The sequence below is a fragment of the Nuphar pumila genome, chromosome 15 (assembly GCF_984573655.1).
Source record: "Nuphar pumila chromosome 15, dmNupPumi1.hap1.1, whole genome shotgun sequence".
Classification (NCBI taxonomy): domain Eukaryota; kingdom Viridiplantae; phylum Streptophyta; class Magnoliopsida; order Nymphaeales; family Nymphaeaceae; genus Nuphar; species Nuphar pumila.
In genome coordinates, this window is record NC_143263.1 from 27,233,772 (window position 1) to 27,252,461 (window position 18,690).

Sequence of the window (18,690 nt, forward strand, 5' to 3'; positions counted from 1 at the left end):
CACCCTTCAATCTCTATTTTCTCGCTCTCTACTTCCACTATGCATCCGGAGTCCGACACTTATGGTACCAGAGCCTTGCATCCAACGATCATAGAATAATCCTTGCTGTAGTTTTCATCTATGCTGATGAAAATAACATCAACAACCAAAATAACAGTATGATCGGATTGAACAACACTTCTTCAAGTTCCTTTTCTATTCTCCGTGCACCGATGAATGTATAATATTTTCTATCGGATAAGCTTGTTGTTGATCGTTTGAGAATCACAATTTATCCCACTTCTTAGAAGCTACAGTCTTATGAGGCATATTGATGGATTGTTACCCTGTCCCCAAGAGTTCTTGCTTGCTGAGCCCGAAAAAGAAGCTACCCAAAATCCTGCATTTTAGATTGGGATAGAATGGATTAGCTCCTATTGAACTGGATTTTTTCGCCTTTAACTGATATGTGCACAGTCAAGTGGTTGGGCTGAATACCACTTGTAGTGTTTGGATTGCTCTCAAGCGAATGTATGTTGCCTACTCCCGTGCCTAGATTCAACAGTTGAACTCTCAACTGCCTAACCTTCAAAAGGGGTCAAATTCCGCAACAGACTATTTTCATAAGGCCAAGAGTCTTGCTCACCAACTGACTATGGAGTCCAAGCCAGTAAACGATGACGACCTTATTCTGCACACCTTATTCTGCACACCTTATGAGTGGGCATAGTGATGAGTTGTGGAGCCTGATTCACTATTTTTTCCCTTGCAGAAAGGGGGGTCCGGGGGCTCCCCCCGGCGCTGGCGGGGGGTTATAGGGGGGCAACCCCCCCCCCCCCCCCCAAGAAGAAATTTTTTGGGGGACTTATGTTTGGGACCCGGTTTTCAGTGGATCTGACCCGATTTGGTTAGGGTTAGGGTTGTCGCCCTTGCCTTGTTTATATTCTCGCTTTTCTTTCCCCAGCTTGTAACTGTCTGTTAAGAGTAATAATATTTCTCTCTGGGCGGTCGTGGTTTTTTACTCTCTCTCGGATTTGAGGAGAGGTTTTTCCACATAAATCTGTGTTCTTCTTGTGTTTTGTTTGATCGTTCTTGTTCTTTGTTTCCTTTTGGTTGTCTCTTGCTCGTGGTTTTCTTAACACATAGGTCTCAAAGGACCTCTTTAAACACACATGATTATCCTTGCGGATCTTCTTGCCATGCTTTTGGTCCTTGAAGCTCAAATCCAGGAGCTTGATTCTAATGGATCAGACGGTTCTATGGCTAATCTCGTCATCAAGCAGTCAAATCAAAGACAATGCTATGGGAACCAGGGAAATCGTGGAAATCAGAACAGGATGAATAATCAAAGATGCAGGTTCAATAATCAAGGTCAAAATTGAAAGTGGGAATCATAACTTCAACCAACAGCCACCTGGATCCTCATCTAGTGTTGTTATTCATGCGGGAACCCAGGCTATATAGCAGCTGGATCCTCATATATGTCAAGCATGTCGCAAGCAAGGGCATGGTGCCCTTCAATGTAAAACTTATGGGATTCACAAGGACTCTTCAAGACCTGAAGCATATAGTGCTGTTGTTGTGTATTACAGTGATGATAGTGGGTGGTATCCTGACTCAGGAGCTACTCATTGCGTCACTGCTGATTTCAACACCCTCTCAGTGCAAGCTAAATATCAAGGGAATGATCAAGTGAGAATCAGCAATGTCAGTGGTCTACAAATCAAAAGCATCGGCAAATCTATTTTTGGTACTTCAGATTGCAATTCTACCATTAAAGATATTTTACATATACCATCTGTATCGAGAAATCTTCTCTTTTCGTAAATTTGCTAATGACAATAATGTTTTCTTTGAATTCTATTCTGATCGGTGTTATGTGAAGGCATGCAAAACGGGGAAAGTTCTTTGAAGGGTACAAATGACAATGGTCTTCAATATTTCATCTCGAATCCAAAAGAGGCATCAATCCCAAACATGAGAATGTGGAATCATGTAGAATTGGTTTCCAATTCTACAGTATTCCTTGAATCCAAACAGGCCCTAATGGACGTTAAAACTATAATTCCCCAGCAATGTGCTCTTGCCGAAAATGGGATTTATGCCTCTTTTACATTCGACAAGTTCTAGCTTTGCATAACAGGTTTTTTTATTTGGAATGCCTACTTTGGGGGCCGTATTCAAGGAGAGACAATGAGTTAGAATCAATCTCAAACATGAAACATAGAAAAAGATTCTGTTTCCATTATTGAATAGAAACAGGGGACCGGGAATCTCATTCCAATTTAAAAAGTTATCGAAACAAAGAAATTGGACTCCTTGAGAATTCGGTTCCAGGAATTCAATTCCTTGAATTGTATTCCTCAGGATTCCTTGAATCCAAACAGGCCCTTATAGTTTTAACATCCATTGGCGGTTTATCCTCATTATTTAAGCAAATCTCCATTCTCATGTAACCATTCAACATTAAAGTCTGCCCCGTTGGTGACGGTTTTACCAACGGAAAGCAAGCTAATTTGCTGTCAGTGATAAGTGGGTTTTCACTTGGCCTAGCCAAAAAAAATAAAAGTGGGTGCCCATTGTTCATTTCGTGTGGAATGTGAAACAAACTCCCAATTCCATGGAATCTTACAAACCAAACAGGCCAGACAAAATCAAAGTCCAAACTTGTCCAACAGTTTTACAATAGGAAACGGCAACCTGAGTTTGCATTTTGAATTTTTATTTTTGATAGGAACTTGTAGACATGATTGTTAGGCAGGTTAGCTAAACGTAGGACACTTTGATGAGACCGTTAGGCAAACTTTTTATACAAAGCATCCTACACACAAGTAACATTTATCCTCTGTTGTAGGACCCACGACTAGTTTGAGTACCAAATTGGACAAGTGTCTTTACATTAACATTGTATACCCCGTTTTACCTGATCCGCTCTCCACTTTGATGGCTTAATATGGCCCTATCATAGTGACAAAAGTTTAAAACGGCAAAATCTTGGGAGTCAGGAGATTTTGAAATTTTTCATAAATCTTGCATTTTTTTCGCAAAATTTCAGCAATAAAAAATAAATTAAAAATATAAAAAATTTAAATTTTTATAGGAAAATATAAATAAAACACATTTAAAAATGAAAATCTCACGATAAATATCTGCCAAAATGATAAATATTGTGATATTTGTCACGGATTGAAATTCTTGCAAGAAATTGTCATTTTAAACTTTCAGGCAATTTCTTGCGATATTATCATCACGAGATTTTTATAAATCTCACAATATTTGTTACAGAGGGCCTTATGACGAACTAGATGACCTGCCAACCAAGAAAAAGATCATTAAGACCAGAGCTACAAAGGGAATCGACTGAGACTGATGCAAATCGATTGCCCTATTCTCGAAATCTAGCAAGCTACGAGCTACGTTACACTACCAAATTAAGAGGGGAAAGGTTTTAGAGGGAATATAATAGAAAAAATAATCAGAGTTTATACTAATTCATTATAAAAAAAAGACTAATTACAAATGTCCAAAATAAAGTATTTATATGCAAAAAGACAAACCCTAAACCTACCACGGATTTGGAATAAATCCAAAATCCTAACAAATCCAAATAAGTTGCATAAAATAAATGAATCTACTTGAATCCAAATAAGATCCTGGACCTGGTACTGTCGTAGCTTTTCTTGCCTTTCTTCTTTTTTGTAATCGACCCGGACTCAACTTTGCCCTGCATAATTCTCTCTGAGTTGGATAAGACTCGTCCTCGAGTTGGATTTCGGTTGCACTTCCTCCAATTTCTTGCAACATATACAAACCGTTGAATCGATGCAGCTCCTTGTGTATGGAGGTGTAACAATGGTGGGGACCCGATCTCTAGAAGCCCCAAGTACCAAAAGTATATGGATCCTATAATCTCTTGGGTGACAAAAAAAAGTTTTCAAATGAATCCAAACTATATGAGTGGTTAGAAACAAGGTTTAAAATATGGGTTTGGGGTGTGGTCAATTTACACACAAGTTATGAGTCAGGCAGGCTTAGATCCAAAAGAGGGTGTAAAAACATTGAATGCTGTGGATTTTGGAGTTGAATTGGGTTGAAATATTGGTTTAAGTTCCAATCTGGGTGCTGTGGAATGAAAAACAGTTCCAAACAGACATCATATGGCAACAAATTAGTGGGAACCGAGTTCTTAAAATAAAACACGGATTGATAGGGTGAAACAGATCAGAGGAACTGGGTCATTATTGAACCTGTTCCCTTATGAGGAGCGTCGGGAGGCCTCTCCCACACGACCCTAACATGGCAAGAGGAAACGCCCGTCCCACCGCTTGATTCAGAGGGGGACAAATCTCCGGCCACGGCATGAACTTTGATCTCTTGATGTGCCACCATGGATCGCATTTTATTGGGCAGATTTTGATTGGCATTGTGTGATCCAAACTGTGCCATCAACATTGTCACCATCCTCTTGTTTAGACGTCATGTGTCAAAGTTTGGCATGTTTTCCTTCAACTCGCACATAACATTCTCCAACCAATCAACGCACCCCTCTACAGTCTCAACAACATTATTTTAGGAAGCTTGTGACATTATGATGGACGAGTGTATGAACTTGAGCTTTGATACCAATTGATGCAAATGAGTAGTTGCTTGATTCGTAAAAATCTACCAAACTATGAACTGTAAGCTATGTACGAGTTGAAAGGGTTTAGAGAAAATGCAAGAGCGAGACTAATCAGAGTATAGAATAATTCATCAAAAACTAATTACAAAGCTCCAAAATAAAGTGTTTATATGTGAAAAGATAAAATCATAATATTATGATAGATTTCAGATAAATCCAAAATCTTAACAAATCCAATAAAGCATAAAAATAAATAAATCTATCAAGATCCAAATTAGATCCCCTTACCTAGTACTCTTCTGGCTTCTTCTTGCCTTTCTTCTTTTTTGTGATCGAAGCTGTGCCCTGCATCATACTCCAACAGCAAAACAAAAAATGCAAAGCATCCATCTAAAAAATGATGAACCTCCTAAGAAGATCTTCTTGCACTTATAAAGACAAGGGCTTCTCTGTAACTTAATCTACTATTCAATAAATTAATGTTGCCAAGTTTCCAAAATCAGGAACATGTATCATTCTTGTATGATGATGAGTGTTAAATACCATTGCCATTCATTTGCTGGTTGAAAATTTTAGTTACTTTTTAGGACAAATTTTTATGAGATAAAGCCACAAGAAGTACAACTTCCTATCTAGGAGCAACTGTGGTTTGTCACTTGACATGGGACAACTATGATTCGAAAATTGAGTGCATTTGTTACCGTAGGGAGGACCTCAAGGGTTTACCAACATGGGCCTGTCAACGTGCCATGAGTGATGAGGAGGTTTTCAATTGGACTAATAAAAAAACATTTCTAAGAAAAAAAAAGATATAGACATCTTACCAAAGGTAAACTGCAATGCATCCAATGTAGTCCGTGGTACTCCAGCATTCATTATCATATGCTTTACGCACATGGGTAGTATTTTAATATGGGTTAACCTTTTGAATTTTGTCATAATTAATTCTCTGGTGATTTTTTGCGGTTAATCACTTTTATTTGTTGCACATACCATATGCAGGTACCAACATTTGTCTGTCTTACGAACACATTCCTTGTGTCTAACTTGGATTCATATTCCTTCATATCAAGATGGCATCCACATTTCTATTCTACTACATATACATATAATAGGGTTTCTCATATTCCCCATATTATTATTTTTTTCTTTTCGCTAGACAAAGGGAAAAAAGACCCACATTTACCACACATTCACAGGCATCTAGCACAATTGGGATCAAGTACAATCACATTGTACAAATGCAATGTGCCACTGCACCCGATTACCCTTCATCTGCTGTTGGACCTCACTTGAGGTAGACATGGAATGGGAGAGACTTGCGGGCTTGAGTAAAATTCAAAGGTGGACATGATTCTAGAATACTATAACTTACATATTGCGATTTTTTTTTATTTGAAAAAATCGTGCTAAATTAGCTTTGAGCATGTTGTTGTGAGACCAGGGCCTTTAGGGCTTATGCCATCCCAAGATTCAGATCCAATCACATGGTTTTCGCTGATTCTGGACCCAACCAACTGTGGACCTATGTCACATGGGTGCGGGTGCGGGTGCGACACGGGTGCGGCACAATTTTAAAATTTTTGGACACGGGGACTCGGCAAAATATATATATATATATATATATAATTTTATTGAGCTTGTTGAAAACATTTATACGGTATTGACTTTTCCTGTTATGTGAGATTTTTGTGATTCATCTTCTCAAAATTTACTAAGTGTGTTAAATAATTTCTAGTTTAAAATATCATGGAGATGGAAGCCTTTTTATTAACTGAAACATTCTTTTCTTTAGGTATTGGATTTCTTCAATAGTCGCATGGATGCACAAAATGTATTTATTTTATTTTATTTTTAAAATGCCACAGTGTGACTGTGCACAGGCACAGTCCACAGCACTGTGACTGTGCATAGTCACAGTCACAGACTGTGCGATTGTGCACTGTGCACAGTCACAGACTGTGCACAGTCTGTGACTGTGCACACTGCACAGCCTGTGACTGTGCACAGTCACAGTCTGTGACTGCAGCACAGTCACAGTCTGTGCCTCTTTTTATATATATATTTTTTAAATAAAAAATATAAAAATTTGATTTTTTAGGGACATTTTTGGACTCGGTCAAAGTTGACCGAGTTCAAAATGTAGACGGACTCGGCCTGGACTCGTTGACCGAGTCTGACTCGGTGTTGACCGAGTCCGGGCCGAGTCCGAAGCCGCACCCGAGTCCGCACCCGTGTCGGGGCGTGTCGACTCGGGTGCGGCACCTCCTTAGCCGAGTCTGTGTGACATAGCTGTGGACCATTATCCTCCATTATATATGAGACTCAAACAAACGAGTGATCTCCCAAAACCACATAAATCCAAGGTTTTATAGTCCGAGGGATGTCAAACCAGAGATCCAAGGAATTTGACATCATATGATCTTGGATCCCTAAGACCAGTGATTGCCTAGGATCTGAGCCAATCAGACACAAACTGAGTTCCATAATGTAAATGGGTTGAGCTCGGTTCGGATATAGGCATACTGAATCTGACTTAATTGGGTCTTGCCTAATTATAGCCGAGTTCATACTTTGAAACGAAAGCTAATTTGATCTTGCCTAATTAGATCTGAGTTCATACTTTGAATCAGATTAAAAACAACAATACTTAATCTACATTCGATTAGCTAGTTGGACATATTTTATATGTAATCATGTTGATTACCGGCTCATTGGATTGGCTTGAATTCACAATGGGATTAAGATAAATTCGAACCCAATTATTGAATCCAACGGCACTGGATTTGCCGAATGTCACTAATCAGGTCCTTTATTTGATCAGATAACCAACGCAATTCCAATTCATTGACATCCCTAAAAAGAATACAATTTTGGAAAAACAAGTGAGAGACGGGGCACCAGTGCCGTTATTGTTATTACGTTAATTTTATTATTTGAGAGAATTATATTGTGATACCAATGCAGTCTGGCTTCTTTTAAGATACTAAGAGAGAGAGAGAGAGAGAGAGAGAGAGAGAGAGCAATGCACCATCAGGGATAAATTGGGATCAGGTGAAATCACATTGCACCTGATCTGCCCTCACATCACGGATCCCGTCATATTGACATGTGATGGAAATCATTTTATATGGAACCTAGCCATGCAACCAACAGTTGGGATTAGTTCACATTTTCACTGTGAATGCCGACTAATGATATACTGCCTAGATGCATCATTTGAACGGCTAGGATTGATATAGGATCCTATAGCATCATGTGCCGTATGATAGGATTCTTTTTCATCTTAAAGGTAACGTGGGAAAATTTTATGAATAAGTTTGTCAAAGTGGCGATGAAAATATTTGAGAAACAGAAACACAAATTAAAATGTATACTTTAAGCCCCTGGGTAATCATATATATTCTCTCTAACGACTATTCAACGGGGAAGAGAGAGAGAGAGAGAGAGAATACATAATTTGAGAGAAGCAGCAGCACAAGTTTGACACTGCTTCTAAAACACATACACAGTGAAGCTCACTCAAAGGAGCGAGAAGGTAGCAACAGCCATGCCGAAGAGGGCAGCGACCTGAACCTTAGTGGCTGCAGCGCCGCCGGTGGTGCTGTCAGCTCCGGGTGCCGGTGAAACTGCAGAGGATGGTCCCATGCTGACTGCCGGTGGGCTCGGTGGGCTGTTGGGGAGTGGTGAGCCAGCCGGTGCTTCAGATGCATCATCATCAGGTGAAGGAGCTCCGTTGGAAACCGGTCCGGCTGCAGGTGAGGTGGTGGTGACGGTGGAGGATGGAGCACCGGCTGGGGTGTCAGAGATAGGGGAGCTGGCGGGGGAGGAGACGGGTGCGGTGGCAGCCGGCGACGTTGCAGGAGATTTGGCGGGAGCTTTGGCGGGGGTGGCGGCAGTTGGGGCGGCAGTTGGGGAAGCAGTGGGGGTGGCAGTGGGAGCAGCGGTGGGAGAGATGGTTGGTGTGGCAGTTGGGGCAGCAGTGGGGGTGGCAGTGGGAGCAGCGGTGGGAGAGGCGGTTGGGGTGGCAGCTGAGGGAGTCGGGGCCGCAGAGTTAGAGTTTACCGTGGATGGTGCGGCAGCTTGGGAGGGAGAGGAGGCCGGGGTTGCAGCGGGGGCCAGCGCAGAGACAGAGGCCACGACGGCGAGGAAGACCACAGCTAGGGCGGAGAATTTGTGTGCCATTGCTGGTGCTGCCTCGCCGGAAGGACGAACTTGAGCAGTGAAGGCGACCGGATCCCGTCAATGCAGTACTGACCCTGTTGGTGGTGAAAGGGGTGATGGGGGTGGAAGGTGGGAAAGATGGTAATGGGGGAAGGGAGGAGGGAGGGTTGATATAGAGGGGCGTGGACAGACTGTAATGGCCCCAAAGAGTAGGGGTGGCCGTTTGTATTGTTTAACTGTCACGGGTTCGTGGAGAGGGAGAGGTCAGGAGACCGGATCAACCGGTCAAGATGTGTGTCCTGAGTGAGACAGAGTTGTTTTTCCAAGAAACACTTGGCCTTCTTTAGTCTCCAGAATTAGGATCCTAAGACCAAGACCAATAGAAAAATAACCTTATCCAGGTCATACAAGTTTTGTTAATCAAAAAGACCATTGGCATTTTTAGTCTCCGACCAACAGAAAAAATCCTTTCTCTCTATCTCTGAAAGGGGTGTCAATGGTCACATCCAGTTCAGACTCAAGTGAGTCCAATCCGGATCTGTCTTTGAGGTGCGGGCACTGGTTTCAGTGCCTTAATCAAGAAAAACTATACCTGGGTCCTATAAAGATTATATCTGACACCCCTATCTATATCCCTAGCTTATGATCAGTTATTTGTGCCACCAAGCAAGGCGCTTCAGTCACCTGGTAGAAGCATTTTGTGCACGTGACCATGTGATGGGGGGCGTTGCAAGTTCGAAATCCACTAGGTAAGTGTGATAAGAGGAGGGGGCCTTAATTTCCCCACCTGGGCTAAAAAAACCTAATAATAAAAATAAAGTCATTGGTGTGAATGACTTATGACCTTGCAGCAATTGAACATCCATATTATCTTTTTCTATGCGCAGTATTCATCACCACAATGAATACATGATTGCAGCAGCTTATCTATGTAGATTTCAAAGAAATAACGATAGATGCATGTTAGAGTTTATTTTGAATTATAAGTATGAATATGCACAGTGTTATTTTTAAAAAATTAAGCAAATGAACATCATTACATTCATGAGCTCAAAAAGTAAAAAAACATATGTTTAGTTGTTTGATATTTTTGTATTCTTTAGTAGTTTGGCTCAGACACAAGTTAAAGTGTTTGAGTTTCATGTAAAAAAGGATAACGAAAAAAATCACTTCTTTATCTAAGTTGATGTTTGTGGCCTATTTGGTTCGAGCGAGTAGAGCCTAAGGAGTGTTTACACCTTTATGTTTAAAAAATATATATATTTTGTACATCATACGAACAATATTGACATAAAGTATGTTATTTGAATTTTGATTAAGATGCATTTGTAATCACCAAAGTGATCAAATGTATGCTTAATTAAGTTACTCTGTACCAATAATGGAATGAGTCAATATTGAAATTATGTCAGACTTAATGAAATGACGAACTGCCCAAAGGCAATGATGTCATGTTCAAAGTCTAGCAGGATAAAATGAAAAGAGTGTATTCTAGCACATGAAACATGTAGCACCCAAAGATGCCATGTTGACTTCTTTATGGCTACATGTCTTTTCAGTTTTAGCAAATAGTGGGAGGCGAAGTGCATTTGCGTGTTATGGGTACTCACCAAAGTGGGATCATAATGACCCCTATCACTTGCCTAGAAAAGTGTAAATGATAAAGATGTCTTATTATTGCATTTATCTTTTCAAATCTCGAATGTGCATGAATATTTATGAATGTCCTTTTGTCTTTACAATGTCCAATTCTATGGTTTATGATGGTCCAAGTCTTATCCCTTTTCTAGATAGAATGAATTTTAGTGATTGGAAGAAAACTGTATAATTCACATTAGGTTATATGGATCTAGATTTAGCCTTGCGTAAGCCTGAGTCTGTCGTTAACTGACAATAGCACAGCTGAACAAAAAATTGATTTTGATAAGTGAAAGCGCTCGAATAGACTTAGCCTACTGCTTCTGCAGTCTCGTGTGGCTAAGAATATTAGGAGCATCATACACACATGTAAAACACTAAACGTATTTCTGGAAGCTATAGAGGCACAATTTGTCAGCTCACATAAAGCAAGAGCTAGCATCTTGATGACAAGATTAATATCTATGAAATATATCGGTGGAGGAAATATCCGACAACACATTCTAGAAATGAGAAATATAGCAACACAATTGAATAACATAAAAGTCTGCATATCTGATTCCTTCATGATCCACTTAATAATGACTTCTCTACCTAGTGAATATGGACCCTTCAAGATTTCTTACAATATACATAATGACGAATGGACATTCAATGACTTGATGTCCAAGTATATTGAGAAAGAACAGAGACTGAAAAGAGAGAAGATATATAGTGCTCACGTATCTTCTCATAAAGGTCACAAAAGGCATGGACCAAAGAAGAATGTCATTAAGAAAAAGGTAAAGAGGACTCAGATACATCTGTGTCCAACGGGTCAGGCACCAAGTCCCATAAAAAATCTTCTATCATGTGCTTCTTTTGCAAGAAGAAGGGACATTTAAAGGCAGACTGCATGAGGCACAAGAACTGGCTGGCAAAAAAAGGTAATTTGTTATTCGTTTCTCATAAATGTAATTTGATCAACATTCCAACTAATAGTTGGTGGATTCATTCGGGTGCCACTGTCCATATTGCCAACACCTTGCAGGTCTTTCTGAATAGAAGGGAACCAACGGATCGTGAAAGAAGCATCTTCTCAGAAAATAATATGCGCTCACATGTTAAGGTCGTTGGAACCTGCAGAGTAATTTTGGAAAATGGTTTTATTTTGGACTTATTTGATACATTTTATGTAGCAACTTACAACAGGAATCTCATTTTTGTATCAAAACTGGATTCCATTGGATATTGTTTTAAATTTAAAAATTCAAAAATGACTATCTATAAGAATTTAGTTCTTGTTGGTTCTGCGAATGTATGTGATGGATTATATTGTCTGGAAACTAATGTCCAAAATTATAAAACCCTTTCCTCGGAAAATATGTTGATTGGCAATAAATGTGGCTTATTAGATGAACAATCTGATATGCTCTCGCATCGTCGTCTAGGTCATATCTCTAAAGATAGGATCCAATGACTTATGAAAGAATGGATTCTTAAATCCATTGATTTCATAGTTAAGGAACCGTATTTGGATTGCATAAAGGACAAGCAAACCAACACATACAAGAAAGGTGCCAAAAGGAGCAATCACAAGTTGAAAATTGTTCATACGGATGTATATGGACCCTTCTCTCCTTGCCATACAGGAAAAAGGTACTTCGTCAACTTCATTGATGATTACTCTTGATACATGTATCTTTACTTGTTACTTAAAAAATCTTAAGTCTAGAATATTTTCAAAGACTTCAAGAAAGAAGTAGAGAAACAAACAGAGGACGTAATAAAAATAGTCAGATCAGATTAAGGTGGCGAGTACTATAGGTGTTTCACTGAGATGGGACAACATGAAGGACCATTAGCGTGATTTCTTAGGGGAGAAGGAATTGTCCCTCAGTACACCATGCTGAGAAGTGCATACCAAAATGGTGTAACTGAAAGAAGAAATTGTACGCTTAAAGAAATGGTACGTATAATGTTGAACTACTCAACCATTCTCATTACCCTATGGAGTGAAGTACTGTGAACAGTTGTACATGTCTTAAACAAGGTCCCTACTAAGGTTGTCTCAATAACTCCTTATGAGTTGGACAAGTAAGAAACCATGTCTAAGTTACATGCACATATGGGGTTGTCCTTCAGAAGCAAAATTATATAATCCTCACATTAAGGCTTTTGATCCCATAAATAGGTCAAAATTTTGGCTCCAATAAATAGGTCTAAGTTGGGTTTAAGGGGTCACAATTGAAACAGGTCAAGTTTAACATATTCAGGTTTTATAATGTTGGAAAAATGGGTTTCAGCACAAAATTTGTATCTTCTAGCATAGATGTTCAAAAAATTTGAAAATTAGAGGGTCAAAATTAGAGACGTTCAATAAGCCACAGTAAAAAAAATGAGAATCAAAATACAAGTATTTCATCCTAACCGTTCACATTTACCCTATCATAAGGGATATCTTGGGTTAGAAGCTAGTCTGAGCTCAACTTGTTAAGCTTTTTTCTTTTCTTTCATCTATTTTCATCCAATCCCATTCAACTTGTTAAGCTAATAATGCATGCTAAGCTTGAAAAGTATTCAAGCCAAGCTCAAGCAACAAGTATGGCTCGATACAACTTGATATGGTTTGGTTTATACTTTTATATATGAACTTTATTTTTGTCACTGATGCTTTTGGTTGATTCTCATGGGCTTCCTCAACTTCTTCTTCAAACATTATTATTTCTACTTCATAAAACCTTTCACTTCAAACATGGTGTTCATCTACCAACGGGGGTTCTGACCATCTGGTAGGATCAGTTTGTGCAAGTCACCATGTGCTGGGACGTTGCAAGTTCGAACTGCACTGGTATACCGATGGTTGAATAACTGCCTGGTAGTTTGAACAGGCCAGAGGGTTGGGTTAAAGGCAGTTTGAAAAAGGGAGGGGAGTCTAATTCTCCAGCACTGTTATTAAAAAAAATGGTGTTCATCTAGACGCCTCCATCTCTTCTCACAAAAAAAAAACAAATTCTAAGGCTCCACATGGGAGTCTTGCATTGAGATGAAAGCACCATTTTTATGTATTGTTAAAATATGATTTTGCCAAAATTTGGTGTTAAGGATAGAGTTGCCAAAAACATCCTCTTATAGGTATTGGATGGAGGCGTGAGGATAGAGAGCACTAATGGAGCTGCCAACTCCTTTCCCAATTATGTGTTTTAAGAACATCACTGCTCTCAAACAACATAGAGCATGGGAGCACTAATGGAAACTAAAACAAACTTCCATTTCAAGGCCATCTTCATCGTGTCTTTTTTTCGTGATTGGCTTCTTTTGAAATAATTTCTTCATTGATTGTCGTTGTATCAAAATCATCTACTCCACTAAATGTCAATGTGAGATTATATGAAAATGATAAGCTTGAAATTTAAGTTCGGACTCAATATAATGCTCAAAAATTGTAAAATCTATATCGAGTAAAAACTCAAAAAAAAATAGTAAATGGTCATAACTTTGCACCTCAAACTCAGAATTGAGTGAGGTTTGGTATGTTAGATTCATGTCATAGAAAAAAATCTGTTTGTCCTATGATTTTGACCAAATTAGAAGCACATAAATTGAGATCTGGCATACCATATCAAAAGAAATATTTTGATAAAATATAGAGAATGTATATTTATTAATATGAATATAATTGTGTGATGATGAGATCATATTATTACTACTGTGAGAGACTCGACCGCAGGTTAGAGTTTAGCACTTGCATTCAAGATAAGAGATATTATAAGCATGTCTAGTTAATAATGAACAATGCTTTTGTCTACATGTATGAGATAGTTGCATGAAATTATATATACTTGAGAATGTAGTCTTTACCTTGCATGTTATGTAACTGTATTTTTAGAAATTATACATCATTGAGAGATAGAATGAATGCATATGAATTAGATATCATGCAGAAAATGATTTCATGTACTCTCGAGTTTCAATATGATATGCATAATTAGAAAAATATTATATTTTAGACAAAAATATATATTCAGTCTGAGAACATAAAATTACATACATAAAAACATAACTGAATATTTGAGTAATTTTCTTGAGTCCTTCTTTCAGTTATGCTTATTGTGAGATTCAAGTTATCTTAGCATGCTAAACTTAATCCCAGAAGAGATGACAGATAGAAAGGGCAACCTGATAGCCATCAGAGTAAGAGTCGTCATAAGTGTGGGCCACTGATGATTTATTAATGTAGAGACACTACATCTTTTGCATGCTTAAATATTTATAAATATCATAACCCTAAAAATATTCTACAAAATTTACTTGAGATAGAGAGAAAATGAACTTGAAATAGTTCACGTGAGAAAGAAAGAGTTGCATAAAATATCCTAGGGGTTATTTTCACACAGTGAGTGAGACTCTAGGCAGATCAAGATGTAGCATGAACCACGGACCTTAATGACAGATATAGCTTCTCAATTTGACTATCATGCCAGCTACTAGTGGGTCCTTTTTACTACAGTATCTAGTGATTCCGGTCGAGATCATTTAGAGTGGTTTATAGTCTGTCCAACATCGTAGAATTGAGGTATTCTACAAAGCTTGGTATGCCCATAAATAGTTATTATCAGTATAATCAATCCAGTATATTAGTGAATGCTAACTTGTGAGTTTGAGAAAGTTAATTGAAGAAATTAAAAGAGACAAACTTATATGTTCTGTGATAAAAACTAAAGTAAAAATAGGTATTTAGAGCCCATTACAGTTGTAAGTGAGAGTCTTAAATTATTTGTAATTATTCTTTACTGAGTTTTAGACTCACTCCTTTAATAATTACAACTGTAGGTTTCAGGAGATCGACTTGAGGCAAGTCGACATAATGGCTTTCGTCCACAGGTGTTCGCAGATAGCTAGAGAGACGTGATGAGACTTTTACTTCACTTCTTGTTTATTGAACCTTATGTAAACATGTGATTTTGAGTTGGATGATGTAATTGATATCACCTTGGTTATAAAATGCTGATATTTTAATTTTGAAAAAAAATAATTTATGCCAAGTTTTCTCTGTGCTTACCTTGCATTTTTCTTTTCGAGAAGTAATACCCACGAACCCAGACTCAAGACATCCTAGATCGGAGTGTTAAAAAAACAAAATTAAAGCAAGTTCAAACTTAGTATGTTTCTCTTATGACAAGCTCAAACATGATCTTGAACTTGATATTTCCTAACAAAACAAAATTTAAACAATTTAAATGTATGCATACTTTCATTGTGCTTAATACAACAAGAAAGTGCTTTCTCTTAGTGTGCACGGCTAGCAAGCATATGACAAGTGCTTTTTGAATATTTTTTCGTAAATCTTGAGAAAATATAAAAAATCAAATAATTTTTCAAAAATAAAAAAATAAAAAATCAATTAAAAATAAACTAATTACACAATTTCACATGAAAAATATAAAATCTATTTTCAATTTCACTAACCATATCATCCATTGTTACCTTTGTTATAGAGTAGGAGTGAACAAAACTTATCAACGAATGATTTTGAATAGAAAATCATTAATGCAAGCACGTGCCATCTGCACGAAACGTTAAATGAATGTCCTACCAATTTTATATATGCCATGCAAAAATGGAATAAAAAACCCATCAAACTGTGTGTTTGACAAACCTTTTTATAAGCTGTTGGAACTAGTGTCACTTGAACTGTTTGTTCTCAGATGATTTAGACGTTACCAGAAAAAAAAAACTTTTGCTGCCTTGCGAACCTCCCTTGTGGCCCCCTAGTAAGAAACCACCACCGCCGCTACTCTTTCTGCCTCCTCCACCCCAAACCTTCTTTCTCTCATGTGCATGTGCCCGCATGCGTGCGAGTTTCTCCTTGTCATCACTCACTCACCGAAAGCCCAGCTCACCGGTGTCGATGCCTTCCCTACCTTCGAACCCTATTTTCTCTCTCCTCTCAATCTCATCTCGTCGGAAGCCCTTGCTCGCCGATTGTCTCTTCACCGAAACCCACCACTACTCTCTCCCCAAAACCCTCATCTCTCTCTCTCTCTCTCTCTCTCTCTCTCTCTCTCTCTCTATATATATATATATATATATATATATATATATATATATATATATATATATATATATATATATATATATATATATATATATATATATACACACACCACGAGACTCGCACATACTCAGTGGAGGTCGTTTCACAAGAGCGCACCTTGTTTACATTATGGCAAACATTGTGCCGATATATCGCAAGATTTATAAAATCTCGTATTTTTTCATGAGATATTGTCACAAACAAAAATATCATGATGTTTTGTAAATCTCACAAAAAATTGCCATTTTTAACTTTTAGAATATTATCCACAAAAATAAACATGAGAATTTTTGTAAATCTCACAATATTTGTCACTATGGTCTCTAATGCACAAGCAACATGCCATGGCTATGCTTTTTTGTAGCTATTGATTGTGACGCAAAAGCAAGCTACCAAACAAGTCACAAAGTTGTAAAGCCCACTTTCACTCTTAGATTTCTACAACTTTCAAGCTGCCTCTGTTTGCTCTTTTGTTTGCTCCCTTGAAATGAAATTTGTACATGTCATCTCCCTCACTCTTCTACTAAAACAAAAGAGAAGTCAAGGCTCCTTATGGAGGGGGAACAAATGAGTCGAACCGTCCATAGTGAAGGACCCTATCCTTCTATAGACTTACCCACTCTCTTTACCTTAATTCGACTCAACTTCTTTACACTCTTACTTTCTATAGGGATAGCCAAGTTCATGATACAAGTGTTTGTTTACAAAGGATTGGCACTAGACATAACTCACCTTGGTTGGCTTCACGTTTCTCATTAACATGAGTTTAGTATAAGTAAAAATTGACCACTGCAACCTTTATTTAGTGGGTACCAGAAGTGATATGTGAAGTGAGAAGAGATTACTTAAAAAATGTGTTAATGCAAAAAGTGAGGTGTTTAAGAAGTATAAGAGAAAGTGAGCAAGAAGCTATAATGAAAGTAAGAAGTAATGCATAAAAAAAAGGAAGCTTATGGATTTTACTTAAATGTATCTTTAAACCTTTTGTTCAAAAATGTCCATCATGTATAAAAGATGTATGTTATTAAACCTTTTAAAAAGCATATTCTTTTTAGCATGAAAGTTGCATTTCTAACATTAGTAAAAGTTTGATTTCATAATGGAAGAAGCAAGATTTCCATAAAGTTTTGAAAGTATCAAAGAAGTATATGATTTCACCCTCCCCAAACAAGCTTCTAAAGTTTTTAGAAGCTTCCAATATCTACAACAAGGATTATTCCATGTAGTCCAAATTTATGTAATGGATCCATCTTCAAACTTCACGGACCAAGTGCCAAGTGGAGTATAAAAGTGGGATACAATCATAAATAAAGTGTCGGACTCCAATACTATCATTCTTAGGTAAGATATTTTCATCTTCTCGTAGTTGTTTTTCGGTATATATATAAAGAGAGAGAGAGAAATGAGTAGCTGTGAAATTGAATAATGCTAAATGGGTTGAGCATGATTGATTTACGAGGAATCCATACCTGGATCATGTGTTTTCAATGAAAAAAAAAAGATATTTTGAGCCTCAAAATTTTACAAAGATTTTGGATCATTGATATTTTGAACCTTGTAAAAACCCACCTATGTATTGGAATCGAACACTTCAAGAGTTGATTCCTATAAAATCAAGTACATAAATCACATTTCTAAGGTCAGAATTTAAAAAAAAAAAAAACCTAAAAAACTCATTTAACACATGTAGAGAGATAGAGCGCCACACCTTTATACTTTATTATAACCTCGCTAATGATCCGACCATATTCAGAGCCACATCCTTATACTTTATTAGGACCTGGATATGTTTCTTCTACAGGCAGTTCTAGGTCCATACTAATTATGATAGGGCCAGGATCAGATCCGTTTGACTCCACCATGGGTCTGCACTGTTCAGACGATCACGGCTGGTGGGTTGGTTCTAATCCTTGAATCTGAAACCACGCCCAACTCTGAGGTTCCAATATCGGCTTTGAATATGGTGGACCTGGCCTGTTCAGGACCAGACCCACGTGCAAACAGGAGTGGTTAAAGCCATAGTCACAAATATTGGTGAGAAATAATCTTGCAGTATTTTTGAAAAATTTAGTTCTTCCCGAAAAAACAATTGGTATATATAAAAATGGAAAATAATACATCATTTACGAAAATATGAATAATATAAAAAACTCTAGAAAAACTATTTTTATTGCAGATATTTTTAAAATAAATCATTTTTTGAAAATATCAC